Here is a 13083-nt window from a genome sequence, read left to right as displayed (position 1 = left end):
GAAATCAAATGCAATTACACTTGTAGTGTCTTTATTGGAGACCTTTCCTAGGACATGGGAACACTTGTTTATCCACCTATCATGTATAGCTGTCTTTCTGCTAACTTGACAGATCTGGGTATTTATAGCAAAGACTACTCATCTTGGGAAGTCTAAAATATTTACTTTCTGATCCTCTTCAGAAAATGTTTTTGACCCTTGTATGCACTCATTAAAAATCAAACAGATTCTGTCAGGATACACATGCATCAGATACTCTGAAGCAAGACTTTGTATCACAAGATATTGCTAAATTGGGGCTGGAGAGATGGCTAAGCAGTTAAGAGCAGAGGCTGCTCTTGCAGAGGACCCAGATTCACTTCCTAGCACACACATGGCAGCTAACAACTGTCCATCACCCCTGTTCCAGGGTATCTGACACCCTCTTTTGACCTTCATAGGCACTGCATGACATGAGTGTACTTAGACACATGCATGCATTACACTCATACATGAAAAATAAAAATGATAAATATAATATTTAAAAGATATTAATACATTGATAGACAAGGGTATCCCCAAACCTGTGTAAAAGCTGGATGCATTAGTGGGCATCTGTAATCCCAGTACTCCAATGGCAAGGTGGGAGGAGGAGACAGAAGAATAGTACAGAAGTTCCTGGGCTGGAGTACACAGTGTAGTGGCAGAAACAAAGAGAACATGCCTTAAACAAGGTTGAAAGTGGGAACTGACTCCTGAAAGTTGTCCTCTGCTCCCCACACGTGTTGTGACACACCCCCCACACAAATTAATAAAAAATATAAAAAGGAAAATAAACAGGTGAAAAATAGTTCAGCAACAGAGTAAGTTTGGGAAAGTCTGGATTTCGTAATGGTCAAGAGGTTTATTTACTGCAATACTTCTCTCCAAACCATGATATTTGAGTCCATACTATAATAAGAGAAATATGATGTGCATCATTTTATAAACATGTGAATTCAGTCCAAGTTCATAGAACAATGAACAATTTTCTAGTAGTTTGAGAAGTTGCCTCTGAGATATCCAAGATACATTTCCAAATATTAATATTCTAAAATTAGAAAACCTTTGAGCACTGTCATTCCAAAAGCTTCCAAAATCCTCTGTACAAAGACACTTGGGGATTCTCCTTTGAGAAGCCCACACCCACACTTGGGTGCATTTCACTCTGTCCTTCAGCACCTCTCATTCTGTTAACCCCAGTGCTTAAATCTGAGTCAAAATCTCTTCTCAATAGGCTCCAGCTCTGTTTCATACTCCTTATCCTGAAATTACTTTCTGCCATTGAAGTCAGGAACCTAAGTGTTTCCTGCACAGCTGTCTCTGAAGGCAGCTGCTGTCTCTGCCTCCTGCCTCACTGCCAACATCACCATCTCTGAAAACTCACTGATGGTGCACCTTAAATGGATAAGATTTGTTTCTTATCTATTTATATGCCCCCATAGAATTGATTCTTCAATGCGCTATTTTTAGGGACAAAGTGGTAGGGACCCTAAACAATCCCCTACTGAAGAGAACGAGATAGCAATATGAAACAGAAAAGGTGTTCAGAAATAAAATGAGGAAAGATGCCTCCAACATTCATCTTGGAAAGATGCACCATCTTCCAGGAAAAGGTAATGAAAAAGTCCTAACATGGAAGCCCAGAGCTGTAGACAGAAGAGTGCCTCTCACACATTCCCATGCTGTACTCCCTGGAATATGTGACCAACTGCTACAGTCTGCAGCAAAAGAGACTTAACTAGGGTGAGTAAGGTTATAAACTTGAGATAATCCTGTGTTATCCTAGTGGACCCAGTGTCATTTCTCTGGTTGAAGTCAGAGGTATGGCAGGACAAGAGGCAAGAGAGCTTCTCTTAAAGCCTGAGAATCAGTCAACTCCCGATGCTGGCCCAAAGGTGGAAGAGGTCACATGCCACAGTATGCTGATGCCCTCTAGAAATTAAGGATGATCTCCCAGCCAAAAGCTGATGAGGAAATAGAAATTTAATAATAGAAGAAAACGTTCAGGTACCCAAGAAAGATCTGGATCTATGCTCTAACAGTTCTTATTGGTCCAGCAAGATAGCTTAGTCAGTAAAGCCACCTTCACCAAGACTGATGACCCAAGTTCCATCCCTGGGACTTACATGGCAGAAGGATGTAACAGAATCCTGCAAGTTGTCTTCTGACTTCCATACTCATGCTGTGGCACACGTGTATATGCACATGTACATACACATACACATATATATGTACACACATACACATGCAAACACATAATAAATAAATGGTAAAAATAATTTAAAGCCCAGGTATAGTGGTGCATGCCTTTATTCCCAGCACCTGGGACGCAGAAGCATGCAAATCTCTGTGAGACTGAGGCCAGCCTGGTCTACATAGTGAGTTCCAGGCTTGCTGGTATTACAGGGAGACCCTATCTCAAAAACACTAAAAAATAATATTTCAGAAGTCTTTACTGCTTACCAAAATTACTGAAACAAAGCAATACCTAGATCTATTCTAGAGATGTGCTCTAATTTAACTACATGGGAAAATACCTAATTAAACTATGTGGGAAAACATTTAAATATCCTTTTTAAAGGACAACTGCCAACAAGGAGAGAAGAGGCAAGTGTGGTGGAGTAAAACAGCAGGGCAAAGAGGCAGATGTAAATATCAGGAGAAGAATGAACAGAGGTTGGCCACGGTGGCACACACCTCTAATCCACACATTTGAGAGGCAGGGATAAAAGAATAGTGAGTTTGAGACCAGCCAAGGCCTCAGAGGTTTAGGCTGCCCATTGACACTTTATCTCAAAAAAAGTAGCAAAACAGAACACAGTTCTCCCACAAAGGAACAAAGATAAAGTAAAAAGGCACCATGCTTTGAAGACAATTTGATAGCTATGAAAATAAACTTAATTGGAATTTTTAACCCTTTTTAAAAATTTTATGTGTATGAGTGTATTCTCTGCATGTATGTAAGTGCACCTGTGCCGTGCAATGTCCGTGGAGGTCAGTAGAATGGGTCGAACTCCCTGGAACTGGAGTTATGGGTTGTCAGCCACCATGTGGGTGCTGGGAACTGAACCTGGGTCCTCTGCAAGAGCACTCAGTGTTCTTAAGTGCTGAGCCATCTCTCCAGTCCCCCTTTGGAATTTTTATTAAAGAATTCAATAAAATAATCTACAATTATCGGTGGTTGTAGCTATATAGAAATAGGGAACATAGATATAGATCATAAAATTTCTAGGTTCCCCAGAATTTAGCTAATACAGTGTTAGTTGCCAGCCCCTACAATAGCTACATTGCATATATTATTTAATATAATTGTTATATTATCTCCTTAATTTTATAGATGAGAAAAACAGAGGCTTAGAAAATGTAGGAAAATTTCCTGAGCTCTGTGAGCTTGTAAATGAAAACTTCATGAGAAATACACTGGTCTGATATGATTAAACTATGGATTGCTGGGAAGAGGGCTGCTGAGATGGCTTAGCAGGTAAAGGTGCTTGCTGCAAAGCCTGAGGCCACCCGAGTTCAATCCTCAGGACCCACATGGTGGAAGGAGACAACTGATCTCTGATCACACACGCGCTGTGCCAAATGTACACCTGCCTCCTGCACGCACAAATAAAAGTAAAATGTAATCTTAAAGTTTTTGAAATACTGAGTAGATTCTGATCCCAGAAATCAGAACAAATTGAAAATCCACCCTCTACCCTGAGTTGCAAGACTCAAAAATGACAGAGATGGCCGTTCTCCCTTAGTTAATTCAGAACTGGGTAATTGGGGTTGGAGGACAGAAATATACAATACCACTCTTAAATTTTATGGACAACAGCCAAAAAAATTTTAAAAAGAAAGCAATTACAGAGTAATTGCACAACTTGACAGAAAATAATATTAAAAAGATAAAATAATTCAAGTAATATGGAATTAGCAGTGAAATATTTAGTTTACTCAGTAAACCATTTTAACATCAAAGTGGGCAGTTTGGGTTATTTGACAGTGCACAGGCAATCAGTTAATTCTTTGGAAAGAAATTAAATTAGACTGATTTTTATGTCACGTATCAATATAAATCCCCCCCATGAGCCAAAGTTCAACACAAAAAATGATAAACAGGAAAGAATACTTCTTAAAAAGATAATTTCTCAATGTTAAGGCGTAGAAGAGAAACCAGGCTTCAGAGCTGATGCAGGTGAGGAAAGTTGACACAGATTTTCTCAAACAAATGGGAGAGTGGAAATTAAAGTCCTTTAATGAGTCTATCTTTGGGACCAGAAATTTCACCTCAGCAAGGATATCCTAATGAGATAACCAGAGGCATGTTACTTGAGCTTTGATGTGGTTTGGTTTATCACAGAGAATAATTAGAAGCAAACTATAGATGATCAAAGAGATCTTTCCAGTGTCGCACAATGGTGATTAGGATATTTCCCTAGTTAATAGCCTTCCACTACTGCTGCCTCCAAGATTAAGCCCAAGCTTCTATCAATGGCAGACCATTTCTGACCCTCAGTCCTATGGGCCTTTCCACACTCAGATCACCAACTGCCAGCAAACATGAACCAACCTCCCTGCACACATCCACTGTCAAACTGTCTACCATGCAGTGCCTCTGACAGATTTCGGACTTCAGATCACAATTCACAGAATCATCTCTCCCAAGAAGCCATCCCTGACCCTAATGACATCCTGTTGTCCATCTCACGATACCATGACATCATCACAGCACACTATAGCCCTATAGCACAATGCAATCACTTAGGATGAGTAAGACTTGAATTCATTTCATATCACCTGCCAGGAAGCTAACGCTCTCTCCAATATAGTCCGAAGGTCCCTTACCCAAAATGTGTGGCACCAAAAGTTCTTCATAGTCTGGAGTTTTTTTTTTAATTTCAGAATATTTGGATACACATAATGAAATATCCTGAGGACAGGAGCAAGGTCTAAATACAAAATTCGTTTGTTTCATAGATGTCTTATGCACAAAGCCTGAAGGTAATTCTATGTACTGTTTTCAGTGTGCCTGCATTTTGACTAGAGGAGGTCAGAAGTAGAATTTTCAACCAGTGGTGGCATGTTAGTGCTCATAAACTCTCAGAGTGGATTATTTTGAAGTTTGCATGTGTGGACCAGAGCTGCCCAACCAGTACACAGTATCTGTGTCCACTGTTGAATACTTCTGAGTTACTGGGCCAGCCCTCGGTTCCTTCTATGTCTTGGCTTATATGGCATCTGAATGAAGATAATAATCATACCTCCACAGCACACTTGTAAGAATTACATGACTGATAATCCCTGCAGCACACTTGGAACATGATCGGACAAAAAGGAAGCCCTCGGTTAGTAAAAACAGAGTCCTGAAATACAGCCCAATATAGTTTTAGCAAACACAATTTCCACACATGGAGAGGCCAAAGCAGTGAGGAAAATGTCCACTGTCTCAGTCTGTCCTATTTTAGTTTTCATATATGAAAAATGGGAGCTAGGGAGCACAGCCACTGAGATGCTGAGAATCCCTTAGAAGTGAGGAAGGCTCCAGGGAGGAACTTAAAACAAAGACATGCCATATCAACTGTCGGCACATTCCATAGCTGAACGCCAGGAAGGTCAAACCTGCAGTTCCCTTGGCTTCACTTTATAAGCTCTAATTTTTTATTTTCCTAATTAAAACAAAAGCCTTTTGAACACCCCTCCCTATGTAAATTCTAGAGCTTGGGCCAGTGGCAAACCACAGTATTTATCTTCTCCAGGCTGGCTTGGCAGGCTTTCCTTGGGGGATCTGAAATAAAGCTGGGCTCATCCTCTCATTCACTGTCAACAAGCAGCATCCTAGACCACAAAAGTCAGTGGCAATAAAAGGATGGACTGGAAGCCGAGATATGCTGTGGTTTTGTTTGGAAATGAAGGGAATGAATACAGTCAGAAGTGTCAGGAAACTGTAAACTTCACACCAGACAGCCAGGAGCAGGCCAGCTACTGCCAGTTCATGACAATTATGCAGGGGGAGTGCACAGACCTGAGAGGGAAAGCTGGCAGGAGTGAGGAAGAGGCCAAGGAGCTCAGGAGGTCACAAAGTGAGGAAAGCAGAGCCCCTCAGGATAGTGCACAGACCTGAGAGGGAAAGCTGGCAGGAGTGAGGAAGAGGCCAAGGAACAGGTACCTGCAGCTCAGGAGGTCACAAAGTGAGGAAAGCAGAGCCCCTCAGGAGCAGAGAGCACATCAGCTTTGCCCTCAGGTGGGGCTGGCAGAAATGCGTGCTTGGAAGGAACACGGATGGAACCCAAGGTAGCTTATCCTGCACTGTCCTTTTCTAATTCATTAATATGAACAGTATTTTCTGAGCTTTAAACAGACCTTACGACTATTTGTCCTAGTAGTTCCCAAATTTGTATTCATATACCTTACTGCTCAAAGTAGCCTGGAATGCTTGCTAAAAATGCTGGTGATGCCAGGCATGGCTGCACACACCTGGAATCCCAGCACTTGGGAGGCCTGAGGCAGAGTATCCTGAGTTCAAGGCCAGCCTGAGCTACATAGAAAAGCCCTGTCTCAAAAACCCAAACAACAACAAAAACACCAAAATGCTACTGACTGGATTCATAGAGACAAAAAGTAGAGCAGAAATTACCAGAGTAGGAGGGGTAGGAGTTGGACTGTGTTGTTTAACAGGGACAGAGTTTATGCTGGGGATGATGAAAAAGTTCTGAAAATGGACCAAACAGCAATGTGAATATTCATGTGTCACTGACTTGTATGCTTTAAAATGGCAAATCTTGTGTTATAAATAGTATATCATCATAGAAACAATAATGCATTACTGTTCCAAAGGAAAACTGTTGGTGAGTTCCCTCTCTCAGTATGCTTGACCCAGAATTGGTCACAAGTTTTTGTTTGTTTGGGCCTTGAAACAGGGTCTTGCACTGCAGTTCAGACTGGCCTTAGAGCTCACTGTGTAGCCCAGACTGGCCTCAAACTCACAGCAATCCTCTTGTCTCAGCTTCTTGAGTGCTGGGATTATAGATGTGAGCCACCAGGCCCAGCTTGAGTACATCTTAAAATAGCCCACGTGAGTTTGACAGAAATAACCAGAGCACCACATCATTAAATTGTCATTAAACAAAAGCCTGCCTCCCTTGTAGAGAGACAAGCTGAGGTGTGCATAAGTGTCCTGATGTGATATACTATCTGTGCTTAGTCAGCCGGGTGGGCAGTACTGATGAGGTAGGGCAGTCCCATTGGGAAAGGCAGTCCTGGTGGGGCAGTCCTGGTGGGGTAGACCCAGTGGGGAAGGCAGTCCTGGTGGGGCAGTCCTGGTGGGGCAGACCCAGTGGAGAAGGCAGTACAGGTGGGAATAGGCAGTATTGACGGTATGTGATGAATGCATAGGGATGTGTTGTTTACTGTGCTGTCCTGTCATGTAGGTTTGACAATCTCTTAATAAAAAAAATTGTAAGGGGTCACATGGGGTACATTTCTGATGGAAAGGGAAGATGATGGAAAGCGTGGGGGCCAGTGGCAGCTTACTGTGGGCCAGTAGCTGAGGATCCTATTCAAGCTGAAGCAAGGCAGTGGCCAGAGATGGGCTGGGGCCAGGGAGGATACCACCCTATACAGTCTTAACACTTTGAGGACAAGTGCAAATCTTTATGGGCTAGGGATCCAAAGACATTTGGATATTCTAATGTTGCAAAGGGAGAATTCCATCTGTGCTCTGCTGGGCTACTCAGTGTGCAGAGGTGGGTGGAGCTTAGAGGAGCAAAATAGAAAACCACTTAGTCATTCTGGTGAGTAAATTCAGGCTCTGGGCAAATGTGGTGGTGAGGATGGAACTAGAAACAAGAGAGACTTCAGAAGCTACGGTCAGGTCGGTACAGTGGGTGACTGTACATAAGAAAAGGATGAGAAAGCAACAGCAGTGAGTCTGGGCTTCTAATTCGAAGCCCTGGACAGACAGCAACCCTACCAACCAAGAGATTAGGGGCTGTTACCTGATGAGTTCTGAGAACAAAATAAAAGTGCCCTTATCCCAGTCTAGACTGAGGACTCTCACACTATCTTTCTAGAACCTTGGATCTCTCTCTACAAGTTCTTAGGATCCTAGAACCTAGGAGAAGGTTCTGGAAGCATTTAGCTCAATGCTCTTTGTGTTCAGTTGGGAAGCTTTGCAACGCTTTCTTGTGTAAAATCCTTACTATCTTTTTAATGTTAAGACTGTCCATAATCAAATGAAAATTAGCTACACACATGTGCATTCACACACAAACGCAAGGAGAAAAATCTCTACAACATCTGCTTCTTCACCTTTTGAATGACTCTACAAGGAACTGAAAGTGACCTTGTAATCAGTCATTCATTTACTAACCCTAGGAGTTTTCTCTTGGCCTTCTCTGAGATCTGAATCCTAAGCTGCTGCCCCCCTGGAGCCCTTCCTGATTTCTGTTTCTGTACTAATGAGCTTGCCTGGGGCTTGTCCTCACTCTCTCCCTTACTGCTCTCTGTCATTCTCTTCTTCCACTTCTCTCTCTTCCTCTAGCTCTCCAAGCCTCTGTCAGGAACCCAGTACTCTGCTCTCTTCATTGAACTAATCTGGGGCCATTCACCTGCAGCACTCACAATTCGTGTTCATATTCAGGCCTCTATGTGTAGAACCATCTGCTGAGTCTTAAGTGTATTGTGCCAGTGCTGTTGGCCCACATCACTAAAGGTGTGGTGCTTTCTCAGAGGGAACTAATCCACACTCCCCTGGGGTGCACCACTGGGCTTGACTGTGCTTAGAAAGGACATTGACAAATGAGAGTGTCTGACAACAGGAATTGTGGGAGACCACGTTGCCTGGCAGCCCTCCCTGCCCCCCAGGGCAAACAGCCGCCAGAGAACTTGCTGATCAGTCCTCCCTGCCCCCTAAGATAAGCAACCTTTCCGATGACTCAAGGTAAGCTTGAGCAACCACCAATTTCCTTATCCTGCAACCAGACTCATGGTGCCAGTTCCCCTCATCCTAAGGGACATTCATTAACCCGTTGAGACAACACCTTCCCTTCCCCTTCCCCAGCTAATTTCCCGCTTCAGCCCGTATAAGAATCCCCATGGAAAAATAAACTTTTGCAGCTTGATCAGAGTTCTTTGTCTTGCTGTCATTCTTCGTGTCTCTTGTCCCATCATTCCAGGTCCCTGGGAGTTCGAGTCTCTGTCTCCCGCCCTGCAGGTCGGGGCAACTGGTGCCCAGAACGTGGGGCTCGAAGCCCCCAGGATCCCCTGGAACATCGCTGATTGTATGGGTGGGCCCACCACCCACCCGACGGCACTGAGCCACCGCGACCTGAGAAAGGTTAAGCACTGGCTCACATAAGGATCACCGCAGCCTTACCCAGCTGTGATACAGATTCGGAGGGAGATTTCTTCAAGGTGACGATACAGTAGGAATTAATCATGGGACAAGTTTAGTAAGGAAGATTTATTCATAAAAGGTCTTAAAGATTCTCTCAAGACACGGGGAAGTAGGGTTAAAAAGAAAGATTTAAAAAGATTTCTTGAATATATTGGGGAACTTTGCCCTTGGTTCCCCCAAGAAGGAACTATAGATGAAAAATGCTGGATGCGCGTTAGTAACTGCCTCCAAGATTACTATAATACCTTTGGGCCTGAAAAGGTCCCAGTCTCTGCCTTTTCATACTGGAATTTGATTAATGATATTCTCAAGGTTTATAATCACTCCCCTGACTTAAAGAGTCTTTTTAAAAGAAGGAAAAAAGGTTCTTAAAGAACACTCCCGCCCTCCATCTAAGTGTCACTCCATTATAATTGATCTCGAGGACAATGGGGACTCACAGGAGGCCCCTACCTCAGACGACCCCCAAAAACTAGTCACTGCCCAAAGTAACCTCTGCAAAAAAGAGACAGAAATTTCAGATTTAAAAACAGCCCCTTTAAGCAGAACTACCCCTCCTTAAAAGATTTTCAACTAACACCCGAGGAGGAGGCCACCTTAAAAGATGAGACAACCAAATACCATAATTCTGACAAGTCTCCGGTAGGAGCTTCTGCCCTGTTTGCCCAGCTCCCGCCATTTTTATCTCCTTCATATTTCCTCTGCTATATGCACTCCCACTTTAACAGAGGAACTTCTCCCCAATGATCTTCTGCTACAAAACACCCAAAGGGAGGCCCTTACTAAACTTTCAAACCTCCGCAGAACACTAGCAGAAGGAAAAGAGCAACTCCACTTAATGAGAGAGTTAAAAGAAGTTACAAAAGAACTCACTTCCTTTACTTTCCCCTTGCAGGAAAGGTTGGTCCCTGCTAAAAAAGAAACCTCTCGTACTAAACCTGTCTTGGCCTTTCCTGTCACTCGTAGTCAGAGGAAAACTCAGGAAAGGGGGCAAGAATCTGAAGGGAAGGAGGACCAGGAAGGTGTAGACTCCTCCTGTCTGCCTCCCCAAGAGGATGGAGACTCTGCCTCAGAGGGTGATGGTTATGATAGGGATGTTGGTGACAGTCATAATCCTCTCCAAAAATATAGAAGTCTAAATTTAAAATACCTAGAGAAGTTAAAGTCCACGGTCACCAATTATGGCCCCACTGCTCCCTTTACTCTAACACTCTTGGAGAGTTATACTGATAAGTGGCTTACCACAAACGAGTGGAATAGGCTGGTGCAGGGCGCACTCACAGGCGGCGGCTATGTTCAATGGAGAACTGAGTATATGGAAAATTGCAGGGAATTGGCCTGCCGTAATGAGAAAAAATTATCTTCAAAAACCTGGTCCTTATGGGAGACAGCCCTTATAACACTAATGAGGCCCAAGCCCGCTTTCCTCCTGGCTTATTAACTCAGGTCCAACAGGCCGGCCTTGGAGCGTGGAAGCACCTGCCCCCTAAGGGATCTGCTACTACCTCTTTGACAAAGATCAGGCAAGGACCAGATGAACCATACAGTGACTTTATTGCCTGATTAAATGAAACAGCCGAAAGGCTTTTTGGAGATGGTGAGGCCGATAGTCCTTTTATTAAACATCTGGCCTTTGAAAACGCCAACCCTGCCTGTCAAGAGGCTTTGCACCCTCACAAGCGCGGCTCCCTTTTGGACTACATTAAGCTCTGCGCTGGTATTAATTCTGCCTCTCATGCTGTGGGGATCACTATAGGAGCTGCCCTCAGAGGCATAGGTATTGGCCAGCCTCCAAAAACTTGTTTTAATTGTAACAAGCCTGGCCATTTTTTCAGAGAGTGTACTGCTCCTCGCGCGCCTGCTTCTGAGCACCCTCCTCCCTCCTCTTTGTGCCCGCGCTGCTTCAGAGGCAAACACTGGGCCTCTGAATGCAAGTCTAAAATAAATATACAAGGACAACCTTTACCCCCTAAACAGTCAGGAAACTTCCAGTGGGGCTGGCCCCAGGCCCCTACTCAGAGGACAGGCCCAGGGGCTATTCGGTTTGTCCCCCTCAGCTGCTCAGATTCCCCCTACAGCAACCCCCAACCCCCATCCTACGTCCACCAATCCGTTTCAGACCTCTGGCGTGCCACAGCAGGCAGCACAGGATTGGACCTTTGTGCCTCCACCTACTCAGTACTAACACCTGAGACAGGCCCTCAGATCCTAGCTACAGGAGTCCATGGCCCTTTGCCTTCCCAGACGTTTGGCTTAATATTGGGAAGAGCTAGCTCCACACTTAGGGGGCTTCACGTGGCCCCCGGGGTTATAGATAGTGACTTTACAGGTGAGCTTAAAATACTTGCCTCCGCCCAGGCTGGCATACAGACCACTGCCACTGGAGATTGCCTGGCACAGCTCATTCTGCTCCCCCTTAAACATGTTAATAATAATTTCTTTAAAAAGGATTTAAAGGATGGCCCTCCTGGATCCTCTGATGCATATTGGGTCCAACAAATTTCCCATGATCGCCCCTCCCTTAAGCTTTTTCTAAATGGCAAGCCCTTCTTAGGAATCTTGGATTCTGGGGCTGATGCCACAGTAATCTCCAAAAAGGACTGGCCTTCAGCCTGGCCCTTAACAGCCTCCTACACCCACTTACAGGGAATTGGTCAGTCCTCCAACCCTCAGGTCAGGTCCCAAACACTAAGCTGGACTGACGAGGAAGGCAACTCTGGCACTGTAGCTCCCTTTGTAATCCCGGGATTGCCTGTTAACCTCTGGGGACGTGATATTCTTACACAAATATGTTATTATGTGTAGTCCTAATGAAATTATTGCCAAACAAATGCTTAATCAGGGATTCCTCCCAGGGAGATGTCTCGGCAAGGATGCCCAGGGTCGAAAATCACCCATTCCCATTACTCAAAGACATGACAGGTCAGGATTGGGAGCTAGCCCCTCACCACCTTTTCCCTAATGGCCATTGACATCCCCGCCCCCCACGCGGATAAGATTTCTTGGAAAACAGATGACCCCGTATGGTTGATCAATGGCCTTTAACTCAAGAAAAAACTGAGGTAGCAATGATGTTAGTGCGGGAACAGCTTGCTGCTGGACATATTGAGCCCACAAATTCCCCATGGAATACTCCCATTTTTGTTATAAAAAAGAAGTCAGGGAAGTGGCGACTTCTCCAAGATTTGAGAGCTATTAATAAGGTTATGTTTCCCATGGGGGCCCTTCAACTGGGCCTTCCATCTCCTGTAGCCATTCCTTCCGGCTATCTCAAAATTGTCATTGATTTAAAAGATTATTTCTTTACCATTCCCTTACATCATGAAGATATGCCTCGTTTTGCCTTTAGTGTCCCTCAACCCAATTTCCGGGGCCCTATGCCTCGCTACCAATGGAGGGTTTTGCCTCAAGTTATGGCCAATAGTCCCACACTATGCCAAAAATTTGTGGCACTTGCTGTTTACCCACTTCGAGAAAAATGGCCCTCTGTCTATATTCTCCATTACATGGATGATATTCTTTTGGCTGCAGCCCAGCAAGACTCCCTTTTTGGCTGTCTTCATGACCTTAAAATCAGCCTTAGCCATCGGGGTCTTCAGGTGGCACCAGATAAGGTCCAGACTGCTCCACCTTATTTATACTTAGGTTATGAGCTACACCATACTAAAGTTCTGACACCT

At 44.2% G+C, this 13083-nt stretch overlaps 1 protein-coding gene across 3 annotated transcripts in view; it reads right to left on the bottom strand.

Annotated features, from left to right (window-relative positions):
* The window catches only part of Adamtsl3 (ADAMTS like 3), a 376880-nt gene that overhangs the window by 126522 nt on the left and 237275 nt on the right, over positions 1–13083 (bottom strand). The window lies entirely within an intron of this gene.

The sequence above is a fragment of the Nannospalax galili genome, unplaced genomic scaffold (assembly GCF_000622305.1).
Source record: "Nannospalax galili isolate Female #2095 unplaced genomic scaffold, S.galili_v1.0 scaffold902, whole genome shotgun sequence".
Lineage (NCBI taxonomy): Eukaryota > Metazoa > Chordata > Mammalia > Rodentia > Spalacidae > Nannospalax > Nannospalax galili.
The sequence above is the reverse complement of the archived record's forward strand: the minus strand, read 5'-3'. Positions and strand labels throughout refer to the sequence as shown.